Raw genomic sequence first — 15521 nt, 5'->3', positions numbered from 1 at the left:
AACATGTAGCCTATCTTTGAGAATGATCCATGTGCACTTGAAAAGAATGTATATTCTGCAGCGTTGGGGTGAAATGTTCTATAAATGTCAATTAAATCCATCTGATCCAGTATGTCATTTAAAGTAACTGTTTCTTTATTAATTTTTTTGTCTGACTGACCTATCCAGTGAAGTCAGCAAGTGTTAAAGTCCCCTACTATGACTGTATTACTGTTTATCTCTCCCTTAAAGTCCTCCACAAGATTTTCTATATATTTAGGTGCTCTTATATTGGGTGCATATATGTTTACCAGGGTTATATCCTCTGGTTGGATTGATCCCTTTAGGATTATGTAGTGACATTATTTTATCTCTTGTGATCGCCTTCATTTTGAAGTTTATTTTGTCAGATATGAGTATTGCTACCCCCGCTTTTTTTTTTTTCATTTCCATTTGCATGGAAAATTTTTTCTCATCCCTTCACTCTCATCTTGTGTGAGTCTTTTGTTCTGAGGTGGATCTCTTGTAGACAGCATATAGTTGGGTCATGTTTTTGTATCCATTCAGCTACCCTATGTCTTTTGATTGGAGCATTGAATCCATTTACATTAAGGTTGTTATTGGTAGATACTTATTTATTGCCATTTTAATTCTTTGTGCTCATGTTTTTATACATATAGATATAGATAATATAGATATAGATATATAAAATAAATATATATATTTCTTTTTCTCATTACAGCATTTGAATGTGAGCCTTACTGGATATAGTAATCATGGTTTCAGATCCTTGCTTTCATTATCTTGAATACTTCATGCCACTCCCTTCTGGCCTATAGAGTTTCTAATGAGAAATCAGCTGATAGCCTTTTGGGAGCTCCTTTATTGGTAACAAATTGCTTTTCTTTTGCTGCTTTTAAGATTTGTCTTTAATTTTTGGTATTTTAATTATGATATGTCTGGGTATAGCCTGTTTGGGTTCTTCTTGCTTTGGACTCTCTGTGCCTCCTGGACTTGTGTGACTTTTTCCTTCACCAGGTTATGGAAGTTTTCTGCCATTATTTCTTCAAACACGTTCTCTAACCCTTGCTCAATTTCTTCTTCTTCTGGCACTCCTATTACGTGAATATGGTTACATTTCTTGTTGTCCCAAAACTCTCTTAAACTGTCCTCCTGTTTTTTAATTATTTTTTGTTTTTGGTTCTCTGAGTGAGTCATTTTTTCTACCCTGTCTTCTAATTCATTGATCTGATCCTCAGCTTTCTTTCGTCTGCTGTGTATTCCTTCCATTGTGTTCTTTATTAATGTCATGTCATTCTTCATAATTACTATATATTTTCTCATGCTATTGAACATCCTTGCCACCACTATTCTAAACTCTATGTCTGATAAATTTATCTCCATTTTATTTAGCTCTTCTTCTGGAGAGTTTTCTTGTTCTTTCATTCGGGGCTTGTTTTACTGTCTCTCCATTTTGGGGCTTGTTTCTATGTATTAGGTAGATCTGCTACATCTCTAAATCTCTAGTGCAGGACAGTGTCAGATGCTGTTTCTGACTAACCCTGAGTACCCTGTTTGTAGCTATCAACAATCCACACCTTGTGGCTTCCTCTGCTGGGGTTGGGTGCCTTTGAAAAGGACCAAGATGCGCACCAAGTTCTGATTTTCCTTGCTCCAGACCCCAAATTAGATCAGGCAAAGACTCCTGGCCTCTTCCTGCAGTCTGATTGTTTTCCAGTCTTTATCAGCCTCAGGGTATCAACCACAGGGTGGGGTGAGAGGGTTTCCAACAGGGTGGGGCAGGCTGATTGTTATTTTCACTCTCTTAATGGGCCTCAGAAACTCCACAGGGTGAGGCAAAGGGTTTTCAAACAGGGTGAGGCAATTGCTTCCCCCTGACAAAAGCTGCCTGGATGGTAAAGGTCTGCAGGGGAAAGATGTCCTTTGCAGTATGAGGGAATGACTCAGCACAGGAAACTGAGGTGGCTGCTTTCTGAGCTCTAACCCCAGAGACCCCTGGCTTCTGCTCACACAGCTCTCTCTCTCTCTCTCTCTCTCTCTCTCTCTCTCTCTCTCTTCCCTCCCTCTGCCAGAGTCAGGAGAGGGGCTGCACAGAAAATTTTGTGCATTGGCCCTTTAAGAGGGTGCCTGCATTTCAAGCCTTCTCTCCTTGGCAGACATCCCCCCGTGCTGCTTTTCACAGCCAGATGTTATGTGGGCACCTTTCTCAGTTCTGGTGTTCTGGGATACAGAGTACAGCTTGGTGTTTAGACCCAGAGTTCTCAGTGGGAACTCCCCACAGCTGAGATATCCCTCCAGAGAACTTCATCTGCTATCTGTGGGAGCCCAGCCAGCTTTTTCATGCCTCCACACTTTCTACCTGTCTCTATGCACTCTCTACTTTCTGTCCTTGGTTATCAGAGCTCTCTCCAGCTAGTCTTCAGGATGGTTTTTCTGTATTTTAGTTCTATTTCCAGTTTGGTCCTGGGAGTGTATTAGTGTAGCTTCCACTTCCTCCACCACCATTCTGCATTCCTCAGTCTTGAGCCACAGCCCTAGTGGGAGGTAGTAAGTGCAGAGGAAGAACCTGGGCATTAGCACCCCCAGACCTGGATTGGAGTTTCTCCTTGCTAGTGACTGATGTGGAGTACAAGCAGGTATTCCTCTGAACACTGCTTCACATTCTTCAAAATACCATGTGGTTATATGAGGACTGAATGAAATAGTGAATATAAATACCTGGACTGGAATTATAACAAAGAAGAAACACTAACATCAAGCTTTTAGGGACTCTGAAGAGGTGTGGGATTATTGGGTAGGCCATTAGTTCTTCATTGTTATAGTACTTGTGTCTGCTTTTTATAGTTGTGTCTCCTACCTAATGATGAAATTCTTCTGGTCTATCACACCTTGCTGCTGTGAGGCAGTGCCTTTGGAGCCCTGGACAAGTGTTTCATTCTAAGATGATTTGTACAAGGAAAGCCAAGATCCAGGACTGCTATAAAAGTACAAACAAGCTTAGTCAGAGGGCACCTTTATGAAAGAAATGCAGGTAATTTATATTATAAATTGTGTAGCACCATTTGGGCTTGCTTAGAGAATTTTTGTTTCCTGTTTGGTACAAAAATATTTCTTGGTATTTGATGTCACTGAGTAGTTAGGGTGGTGGTGATGTTGTATCTTATTTTTAGAGCACCTAGTACTTTCCAGGGTACTTGTGTTTTCCCTAGATACTGAGAATGCTCCTTGGGGGAAGGACATGTTACCTCACAGAGGAAGACTTCTTGGTCAAGCTGAGGAGTCCCTCTCCAGTAACCCAGCAAGCTAATGCAGGTAGAGGCTGGATTCCTGACTTGGCTGCACCCTCCAGACTACTCTCCCTCATGAGACCCACCAGCACTTCTTGGATCCTCAAGTAGTAAGCCCAATAAATTCTACCCTAAAGGGGGGATATCCCAGCAAGAATGGTAGGGCCTGAGTTTGAAGGCTGACATCTTTGGGTCTGACCCCCATCCTGCCACTGGCTAGTGGAGGACCTGCAGCAAGTCATTCTCTTCTAAGGGCCTCAGTTTCCTCATTATGAGTAGATGTGGCACCTGAACCCCACTGAGGGCTGTAGGAAGATCACTGTGCTTGGATATTTTGGGTACTTGGGAAAGGCAGCACTCATTATGACTTTCAGGTAGCATTAAATAGACTCACTTTATCAGAAACTCCCAAGAGATATGAAAGGTGATTCTCCATTTACAGGCTGTTCTCCAGGCTTTCCAAGAGCAGAAATGTGCCACTGTGCACTCCCTGACCCCTCTGGCACTCACTGCTATCTTACATGTATGGCAGGAAGGTTTGCTGGGGGCGGGGAGGGAGAAGAGGTCAACATGAATTTCATACTTAGAGATTTTAGAAACAACAGATGTCAGAGAAAATTCCATACTAAATAATATTTGGCTTGCTCTAAAGTCACATCTTCACTTGTATTTTACATTTATTAACATTTTATTTAAAAATAAAATTACCAATTTTCCTTAGATATAGCATAAAACAAATTTTAAAATGAAAATATTTCGTCTGTACAAAAATTTGGTTTAAAAAATGAAGAACGGTGGACGAGGTGGCCGAGTGGTTAAGGCGATGGACTGCTAAAAAATGAAGAACGGTGGCCTAATTTTGCAATTCTGTGTTTTTCAAGATTTGGAGGGTCAAATTATTAAAAATATTTACATAAGCTATTAGTAATCATAATTAAAGTGTCATATAATTTTGCATGTAATGACTAGGGAGGAATCACTGGAAGTGCAGGTGCTTCTTGCTTCTAGTCATCATGCCACAGCCTGGGCCCACCAGCTTGGCCGATTCTGCCAGATCCTGCTTGCTTGAGCAGTTCACTCTGTCTGACAAGTCTGGAAGCAAATGTAGTCACAAAGTGGTGAATAGCTTCCTTTATAATTTAAAAGCCAAGTCTTTGACATCTGACACATCACAAATTAAGTTATTAAGCCAGGGAATTCTGCCATATGTGAATAAAATTGTGATAATCCTTATTAAAAGGATTGGTTTTTTCTCTAAACTAATAAATTACTCCAGATGAACTACTGTATCTGAAAAGTTTGTAATGCAAGCAATAATTGCTTTGTTCTGGATAAGATGTGTTGGCATTGTGATGATACAGGCTGAAAGAGAGGTTTGCAGAAGACCACAAAGAATGTAGAGGAATTTTGTGAGGCTGTGACTGTTGTCAAAGTTTTTTGTACAGCGAATGTCACCTTCCCACAAAGGCGAACCAACACTATGGATTGCTATTTTCAAATGCTTTTTTTTTTTTTTATTCTGGGGATTGGATCCATCATATCCTTCCTCATAAATTATTTTCTGGATAAATTGAAGCATCTTTATGTAGCCATAGGTCATAGAATAGGGTTCTATGTTAAGAGTTGAAGATATTTTCTGGAAGAAAAAAATCCATGCTATTTTGAAGCCTCAATTATTTCTGTGGTGTGTTTTTTTTTTTATGCATCATAATAGTGACCAACTCTTGGAAGATGATACTAGCTCAGGCCCATCTTGGGTAATAGCTGATAGCTGCACACTATTTTCATCTTTTTTAAAATGCTTTATTGTATAAAGTATTATATATAGTATTACATATGTCTCCTTTTTCCCCAGTTGACCTCTCCCCTACCACTCCCACCTCCCAGCACATGCCCACAACCCCCTAGTGTCTGTGTCCATTGGTTATGCTTATATGCATGCATACAAGTCCTTTGGTTGATCTCTTACCCTTTCCCCCTCTCCCCAGCCTTCCCACTTAAGTTTGACATTCTGTTAAATGCTTCTCTGTCTCTGGATCTATTTTTTTTTTTTAGTATATTTTTATTGATTTCAGAGAAGAAGGGAGAGGGAGAGAGAGATAGAAACATCAATGATGAGAGAATATGATTGATTGGCTTCCTTCTCCATGACCCCTATTGGGGATCAAGCCCACAACCCGAGCATGTGCCCTTGACCAGAATCAAACGCAGGACCTTCCAGTCCACAGTCCAATACTCTATCCACTGAGCAAAACCAGCTAGGGCTGGATCTATTTTTGTTCATCGGTTTATGTTATTCATTATATTCCACAAATGAGTGAGATCATGTAATATTTATCTTTCTTCAACTGGCTGATTTTGCTTAGCATAATACTCTCCATGTCCATCAATGCTGTTGCAAATGGTAAGAGTTCTTTCCGTTTTTCAGCAGCATAGTATTCCATTGTGTAGTTGGAACACTTTTTTTGTTTGTTTTTTATTTTATTTTTTTATTGTCTAAAGTTTTACATGTGTCTTCTTTTTCCTCAGTTGACCGCCCCCCAGACCATTCCCACCCTGGGCAAGCCCCCACTGCCCCAGGGCCTGTGTCCATTGGTTATGCTAATATGCATGCATATAAGTCATTTGGTTGCTCTCTACTCCCCTTCCCCTACCATTTGTCTCTGGATCTATTCTTGTTCATCAAATTATGTTGATCAATATATCCTACATATGAGTGAGACCATGTGACATTTATCTTTCTACGGCTGGCTTATTTTACTTAGCATAATGCTCTCCAGGTCCATCCATGCTGTTGCAAATGATAAAGGTTCCTTCTTTTCTATAGCGGCATAGTATTCCAGATGTACCACCGTTGTAGATGTACCACCGTTTTCTAATCCACTCATCTGCTGATGGGCGCTTAGGCTGTTTCCAAATATTAGCTATTGTAAATTGTGCTATGAACATAGGAGTGCGTGTATCCTTTCTGATTTGTGTTTCTGTTTTCTTGGGATATATTCCTAGAAGTGGACTTACTGAGTCAAATGGTAGTTCCATTTTTAACTTTTTGAGGAAACTCCATACTGTCTTCCACAGTGGCTGAACCAGTCTGCATTCCCACCAGCAGTGCAGGAGGGTTCCTTTTCCTCCGCATCCTCACCAGCACTTGTCATTGTTGATTTGTGGATGCTAGCCATCTGACAGGTGTGAGATGGTATCTCATTGATGTTTTGATTTGCATCTCTCAGATGATTAGTAACTTTGAGCATGTTTTCATATGTCTCTGGGTCTTCTGTATGTCCTCTTTCAAAAAGTGTCTATTTAGATCCTTTGCCCAGTTTTTGATTGGATCATTTATCTTCCTTTTGTTAAGTTGTATGAGTTCTCTGTAAATTTTAAGGATTAAACCCTTATCAGAAATATCATTGGAAAATGTTTTCCCATGCAGTGGGCTTTCTTGTGTTGTTGTTGTTTGTGGTTATTTTTTAAAATTTTATTGTATAAGGTAGTACATATGTCTCTTCCCCCCCCCCCACTCACCTCCTACCAGCTTCCCCTACCCATCGGCATTTGCCCTTATTCCCTCACCCCCAGTGTCTTGTGTCTGTTAGTTGTGCTTATTTGCATTCATACAAGTCCTTCAGTTGATCTCTTACTCCCCGCCGCCAGTCCTCCCCTACTTTCCCGCTGTAGTTTGACAGTCTGTTCGATGCTTCTTTGCCTCTGTCTATTTTTGTTCAACCATGTGTAATGTTCTTTATTATCCATAAATGAGTGAGATCATGTGGTATTTATCTTTCACTGACTGGCTTATTTTACTTAGCATAATGCTCTCCATATCCATCCATGCTGTTGCAAATGGTAAGAATTCCTTATTCAGAATGGGGAGATGACACAATCCCCAGAGGAAAGAAAATGAGGAGTCGTCAAGAACGGAAATAAGTGAAATGGAAGCATGCAACATGACAGAAAAAGAATTTAGAGTAATGGTCACACAGTTCATGCACCAGTTTGTGAGAAAACCAAAAACCTATGCAAAAATCAGGAAGAAATCAAAAGTGACATAGCTACAATCAAAAACACCATGGAAGGTTTCAACAGAAGACTAGAAGAAGCAGAGGACAGAATTAGTGAGTTAGCAGATAAGGTAGAGAAACAAGCTCAATCTGAACAACTGGAGAAAAAAATTAAAAAGCAGGAGGAGAGCCTAAGGGAGCTTCTGGACAACACGAAATGAAGTAACATACACATAATAGGGCATTCATAAAAACAAGAAGAGCAGCAAGGATTAGAAAATCTAGTTGAAGAAATACTGACAGAAAACTTCCCAGATATAGGGAAGAAAAAAGTTACATGAGTACAGAGAATCCAAAGCAAGATGAATCTTGTTGTTTTCTTGATGGTTTCTTTTGCTGTGCAGAAGCTTTTTATTTTGATGTAGTCCCATTTTTTTATTTTCTACTTAGTCTCCATTGCCCTAGAAGCTCTGTTGGTAAAGATATTGCTAAGACATATGTTTGCTATTTTGCTGCCTATGGAGTTTTATAGGATTTTTATGGTTTCTCATATTACTTTTAAGTCCTTTATTCATTTTGTGTTTGTTTTTGTGTATGGTGAAAGTTGGTGATCCAGTTTTATTTTTTGCATGTATCTGACCAAATTTCCCAGTACAATTTATTGAAGAGATTGTCTTGACTCCATTGTATGCTCTTTACTCCTTTGTCAAATATTAATTGAGCATAATGGCTGGGGTGGATTTCTAGGTTCTCTGTTCTGTTCCATTGGACTATATGTTTGTTCTTGTGCCAGTACCAGGCAGTTTTCAGAACTGTGGCTTGCTAATATAGCTTGATATCTGGTATTGTGATCCCTCCAACTTTGTTCTTCTTTCTCAGGATTGCTGTGGCTATTCGGGGTGTGTTTTTATTCCAGATGAATTTTCGAATAGTTTGTTCTAGATGTTTGAAATTTGCCATTGGTATTTTAATTGGGAATGCATTGAATCTGTAGATTGCTTTGGGTAGTATGGACATTTTAATCATGTTGATTCTACCAACCCATGAACATGGTATGTTCTTCCATTTGTTTACATCTTCTCTCTCTTTTTACACTGTAATGTAGTTTTCCAAGTACAGTTCTTTTATGTCCTTAGTTGAGTTTATTCCTAGGTATCTTAATTTTTTTTGGTGCAATGGTAAATGGGATTGTTTTTTTTCGCTTCTCTTTCTTTGAGTTCATTATTGGTCTATAAAAAGGCCATAGATTTCTGGGTGTTAATTTTGTGTCCTGCTACATTGCAAAATTCATTTATTAGGTCTAGTAGTTTGTTGATAGAGTCTTTGGGGTTTTCTATGTATAGTATCATGTCATTTGCAAATAAAGACAGTTTTACGTCATCATTTCCAATTTGGATGCCTTTTATTTCTTCTTGTCTGATTGCTATGTCTAGCACTTCCAGTACTATATTGAACAGGAGTGGTGAAAGTAGGCATCCCTGTCTTGTTCCTGTTCTTAGGAAAAATGAGTTTCATTTTTTCCCATTGAGTATGATCTTGGCTGTAGGTTTGTCATATAAGGCTTTTATTATGTTGAGGTATGATACCTCTATTCCCACTTTGCTGAGAGTTTTTATCAAGAAAAGGTGTTGGATTTTGACAAATGCTTTTTCTATATTGATTGATATGATTATGTGACAATAATAGTTAAAAATAAAAATATAGTAATAAACAAGATAAAATCAAGTGAGAGAAAAAATTTAATTTCTTAAGTAAAAGACAAAAAATAAAAACGTGAAGTACTGGATAGATTGGAACCAAGATGGCGGCATAGGTAAACACCGTAGATTGCTGCCTCGCACAACCACTTCAAAAATACAACTAAGAGATGGAACCAACATCACCCAGAACCACAGGAAGGCTGGCTGAGGGGAAATTCTTCAACTAGAAGGAAAGAGAAAAGCATACTGAGGCTCAGAGGAGGCACAGTGTGGAAAATACAAAGGTGCAGAGGTGCGTGTGGAGCGGGCTGGCGGCTGAGGGCGCTGTTGTCTGTTTCAATCAGGAGGGAGTCTCAGGCTCTGAGCTCCAGTTCTGGGCGAGTCTCTAGGGACCCAGACTCAAACAGGAGAAGCGGGACTGTCTGGCTTTGGTCGGAACTCGAAGGCAGCTTTCTCTCCGAGGTTTGCAGCAGTTGCTGGGACTCTGAGAGGCAGAGCCTCTGGGGACGGGACTGAGAGCAGCCATGACTGCTCCCTCTGCCCGCCCTGTTGATCCCATGCCACCCGCCCCGCCCAAGCCCTGCACAGAGTCATTTGCCAGATAGCCTCAGGCAAAGGCTAGATTAGCACCTCCCCAGAGGACATAAGTTCTTTCACTGCAGACACAGCTGATTCTCACAGCCAGTTGGCCTGGAGGTCAAATCACCCCTGTTATTACCCACAACATCAAGGCTTAACTACAACAAGGCTGTGCACAAAGACCACTAGGGGGTGCACCAAGAAAGCATAAAAAATGCAGAGACAAAGAAACAGGACAGAAATGACAGAAATGGAGGATATAGAGCTCAAAACCACAATTTTAAGGTCTCTCAAGAACTGTCTAGAAGCCGCTGATAAACTTAATGAGATCCTCAAGAAATCTAATGAGACCCTCGATGTTGTGATAAAGAACCAACTAGAAATTAAGCATACACTGACTGAAATAAAGAATATTATACAGACTCCCAAAAGCAGACCAGAGGAGCGCAAGAATCAAGTCAAAGATTTGAAATGCGAAGAAGCAAAAAACACCTAACCGGAAAAGCAAAATGAAAAAATAATCCGAAAATATGAAGATAGTGTAAGGAGCCTCTGGGACAGCTTCAAGCGTACCAACATCAGAATTATAGGGGTGCCAGAAGATGAGAGAGAGCAAGATATTGAAAACCTATTAGAAGAAATAATGACAGAAAACTTCCCCTACCTGGTCAAAGAAATAGACTTACAAGTCCAGGAAGCACAGAGAACCCCAAACAAAAGGAATCCAAAGAGGACCACACCAAGACACATCATAATTAAAATGCCAAGAGCAAAAGATAAAGAGAGAATCTTAACAGCAAGAGAAAGTAACTCAGTTACCTACAAGGGAATACCCATATGACTGTCAGCTGATTTCTCAACAGAAACTTTGCAGGCCAGAAGGGAGTGGCAAGAAATATTCAAAGTGATGAATACCAAGAACCTACAACCAAGATTACTTTATCCAGCAAAGCTATCATTCAGAATTGAAGGTCAGATAAAGAGCTTCACAGATAAGGAAAAGCTAAAGGAGTTCATCACTACCAAACCAGTATTATATGAAATGCTGAAAGGTATCCTTTAAGAAGAGGAAGAAGAAATAAAAGGTAAAGATACAAAGTATGAACAACAAATACACATCTATCAACAAGTGAATCTAAAAATCAAGTGACTAAATAATCTGATGAACAGAATGAACTGGTGATTATAATAGAATCAGGGACATAGAAAGGGAATGGACTGACTATTCTTGGGGGAAAGGGGTGTGGGAGATGTGGGAAGAGACTGAACAAAAATCATGCACCTATGGATGAGGACAGTGGGTGGGGAGTGAGGGTGGAGGGTGGGGTGGGAACTGGGAGGAGGGGAGTTATGGGGGGAAAAAAAGAGGAACAAATGTAATAATCTGAACAATAAAGATTTAATTAAAAAAATGTGAAGTAGTGAAGGTTGTTCACTTTCTCTACTGTTCTTTGTGGCACATCTGTTTTCTTTCAGGTAGTCAGCACAGTAATGGAGTTCCTTGCGATCTACTGCTCCTTTGTGTCCTAAGTCTCAACCCTATTTTCAAGCAGGCAGGATCTCTCTGCTCTCTGGTTCTTAGCCTGCCTTTAGTTGTATTTACACACAAGAGTCATTTCTGATACAATCCCTGGGTGGCAGTGTTTCTGTCTTTTTTGAAAAAATATATTTTTATTGATTTCAGAGAGGAAGGGAGAGAGATAGTGAGATAGAAATATCAATGATGAGAGAGAATCATTGATCAGCTGCCTCCTGCCTGCCCCCTACTGCGGATCAAGCCCACAACCCAGGCATGTGCCCTTGGCCAGAACCAAACCTGGGACCCTTCAGTCTGCAGGCCGACACTCTGTCCACTGAGCCAAACTGGCTAGGGCTGTTTCTTTCTTAATATCCGGGGCTAAAAGGCCTCTCAACCCAGTATTCAGATTTTGCTTTTCCTGCCACAATTAATACTGGGTTGGAGGGATGGGCAGCCCCAGAGCTGGTTTTCTGTTCATCTCTCCCCACTCTGATCCCCAGTTTCCACAAAAACAACTTTATCCTGCAGTCTCGCTGAGTATTTTTAATTGGAAGATCCTATGTACTGGACTTAGCCAGCAAAAGTAAGGATTTAAAAAGAAAAAAAAAGCCAGAGGAGGCACACAGATTTGCAACTTTTTCACCTGGCTCTGAGCATGTCTCTGTGTTCATCTCTGCACGCGTCTTTTTTTTTTTTTTTTTTTTTCTGCACGCCTCTTTTTCCCCTGGCACTGCACAGCTGGTACAGAACTTCAGGCTGCCCTTCTGGGCCCAGTTCATCTGTGGGTTAACTAACTCTACAACTTAAATAATTAGAAAGAGAGCAAAGGGAAAATCCCAGAGTGTGCTGGGGTCACACAGAGAATTGCATGCCAGAAGGCTGTGGGTCCTCACAAGGAGTTGCACATCAAAGGAACTGTGAATCCACTTCCACCACCTCAAGCATCTGAAACAGACAAATGAGAGACCACATCCATGGGAGAAGGGGATACAACTCATAACAGAGACAATAAAGGTGTGAGACTCAAGGCAGGCCCAGCCTCTGGGCTAACGATTTCCAGACCACTGCCCTGATAGGATCTACAACCACTCAAACCCCAAGCAGGGCACCAGGGCCAGAGAGACAGAAAAAAATGGGGAAACAAAGAAACAACCCACCAAGGGAAAAAAAAGGAGGCATTGCCGGAAAAGGAAATGAAACAGAGGCATGTGATATGTCAGAAAAAGAATTCACAGTAAGGGTTGTACAGTTCATAAACTGGATGGGTGAGAAAATCAACAACTTATGTAAGAATCAAGAGGAAATAAAAAATTACATAACTGCAATAAAAAATACAATGGAAGATTTCAACATTAGACTAGAGGAAGCAGAGGACCAAATTAGTGAGTTAGGAGACAGGGCAGAAATACAAACCCAATATGAACAGCAATTGGAGAAAAAAATTAGAAAGCAGAAGGAGAGCCTAAAGGAGCTTTGGGACAACATGAAATGAAGTAACATATATATAATAGGGGTGCTAGAAAAACAAGAAGAGGAGCAAGGGTTAGAAAACCTATTTGAAGAAATAATAACAGAAAACTTCCCTGATTTGGGGAAAGAAAATGTCACACAAGCACAGAGAGTCCCAAACAAGATGAACACAAAAAGACCCATACTAAGACACATCATAATTACAATGGCAAACGTTAATGACAAAGAGAGAATCTTAAAGGCTGCAAGAGAGAGACAGAGAGTTACTTAAAAAGGATCTCTCATTAGATTATCAAATGATTTCTCAAAAGAAACACATCAGGCCAGAAGGGAATGGAATGAAGTATACAAAATGATGCAAAGCAAGGGACTGAATCCAAGAATACTCTATCCAGTAAGGCTATCATTCAAAATTGAAGGGGAAATCAGGAGCTTCACAGACAAAAAAAAAAATCATCCAAATTGGAAAAGAAGATATGAAAATGTCATTATTCACAGATGACATGATATTATACATAGAAAACCCAAAGACTCCATCAAAAAAGTACTAGACTTAATAAATGAATTTGGCAATGTAGCAGGATATAAAATTAACAACCAGAAATCTATGGATTTTTTTATACACCAACAATGAACTCAGAGAAAGAGGAACTAAAAGAAAATCCCATTTATCATTGCAACATAAAAATTAATATATCTAGGAATAAATTTAACCAAGGAAGTAAAGGACCTGTACTCATAAAATTACAGGATGCTGAAAAAAGAGATGGAGGAAGACATAAATAAATGGTAATATACTGTGCTCATGGATTGGTAGAATCAACATCATTAAATATCCTTACTACCCAAAGCAATCTATAGATTCAATCTGCATTAAAATAACAATGGCATATTTTACAGACCTAGAACAAACTCTCCAAAAATTAATCTGGAACAATAACAAAAAAAAAGACCCCAAATAGCTGCATCAATCTTGAGAACGAAGAACAAAGTTGGAGGGATCCCAATACCAGATAGCAAGCGATACTACAAAGCCACTATTCTCAAAACTGCCTGGTACTGGTAGAAGAACAGACATATAGGCCAATGGAACAGAACAGAGACCCCAGAAATCCACCCAACCCATTATGCTCAATTATTATTTGACAAAGGAGGCAAGAGCATACAATAGAGTCAAGACAGTCTCTTCAATAAATGGTGTTGGGAAAGTTGGACAGATACATTTTTAAAAAATGAAAATAGGCCACCAACTTAATTCATACACAAAAATAAACTAAAAATGGATAAAGGACTTAAAAGTACGACAGGCAACCATAAAAATCTTAGAAGAATCCATAGGCAGCAAAATATCAGACACATGTGGTACAATATCTTTTCTGATACAGCTTTTGGGTGCAGGTTGCTCTGGGTTGCACAGTCAGAGCTCCCCTGTGGCCTGGACTGGGGCATGTTCTGAACTGCTCCAGGTCACCCAAATAGCAGGTCCCAGGGCTGGGTGCTGCGTGGCCCTGGGTCAGGCTAGCAGCACCGTCTGGGGTGGGGGTGGGGCAGAGGGTTCCCCCTAGATTGCACTCACTGCAGGGTCTTGGAGGCAGATCCTAGGATGCTAGATCCCAGTGAGCTGATGAGGGGGCCTGGCGTGGGATCTCACTCTGGTGGCATGCACTCCAGGAGGTACTGGGCCACTCACTGCCAGGACACGGTGGTTCCACACGGGTTATGGCTCGCAAGCAGCATTCTCTGGGCATTCTCCGCCCTTCCTTATTAAAAATTGTCCCCTCAGCTGTGTCTAATTTGTTAATTCAGGATGGATGCTCTCTGATTTAGTTGCTTTTTTTTGGCTGGCCCCAGGAGGAGGTGCATGACACTGCTGCCTATTTAGCCACCATTTTACATCTGAAGCTATTTTCACCTTAATGTTAGATTTTGGTGTTTTGTGATTACATACATTTTCATCAAATTCTTTTTTATAGTTATCATCAAGCAGGAAGTTCCTATAAAATGTCAGCAGGATTTCTTTTGTAGATGTGACCAACAAAGTATGCCCATTGATCATTCCTTCTTTATTTAAAGAGCAAAGGAGAATAATTATTGTACTTTATCCTCTTGAATTAGAAGAACTGTTCCACCAGCCCAACTTCCACCTAAAGCTGGTCCAGGGTTGGGAATCTGATTGATACCAGCAGCTGTCCATTATATACCAACAGTCTGCGATGAACACCAGTCGACAGTTGTATGTACCACCAGCTCTAGGACCCCTCTTTTGGAAACTGGTGATGGGCTGTTCTTACTGGCTGCCACCACAGACCCAGTATACTCAGTGCTGGTGCAGCAGGTTTCCACAGCCGCCATCTTAGACCTTCCCTGCATAGACCCATTACATACTCACTTGTATTTTTAAGAACATGTGAGTGTCATGTTCTAAGTTGTGACAATTTCTTATTCATATTGACCTCAGAAGGAGAGATCACTTCTCAATTCCCTAAACAAGAGGGATCCCAAACCAAGTGGCCTTAAGAGCAGCAGACACAGGGGAGAACAGTGAGGTACTTTTGTGGGAACATACGAGTAAGTGTGTGTGCCCACACACATGTACATGTGAAGGCTATGAGTGTGATGCATGTGACTCATTTACTGAGTATTTAATATATATGAGTGCCCTTTCCAGGGCTCAGTTAGTTGGAGCATCATCCCATGCATCCAAAGATTGTGGTTTTGATTCCCATTTAGAGCACATACGTAGGTTGTGGGTTGATTCCCTGTTGAGACAAGTAGGAGAGGCAACTGATCAGTGTTTCTCTCTCACATCAATGTTTCTCTCTCTCTCAATCAATTAAAAAACATGAATCCTGTATGAATGTGTGTGTGTGTGTGTGTGTGTGTGTGTGTGTGTGTGTGTGTGTGTGTTGAGTCCTAGAATACAGCTGTGCAAAAGGTGTAGGACTGTTGCGGGGAGGAGGGGGAGGGA

General features: G+C 40.5%; 1 pseudogene; it reads right to left on the bottom strand.

Moving 5' to 3' along the window:
- Window positions 1-4252: 4252 nt before the first annotated feature.
- LOC132226310 (elongator complex protein 4-like) lies at window positions 4253-14905 on the bottom strand (annotated as a pseudogene).
- Window positions 14906-15521: the final 616 nt, after the last annotated feature.

This window comes from Myotis daubentonii, chromosome 2 (assembly GCF_963259705.1).
Source record: "Myotis daubentonii chromosome 2, mMyoDau2.1, whole genome shotgun sequence".
Taxonomy (NCBI): domain Eukaryota; kingdom Metazoa; phylum Chordata; class Mammalia; order Chiroptera; family Vespertilionidae; genus Myotis; species Myotis daubentonii.
The sequence above is the reverse complement of the archived record's forward strand: the minus strand, read 5'-3'. Positions and strand labels throughout refer to the sequence as shown.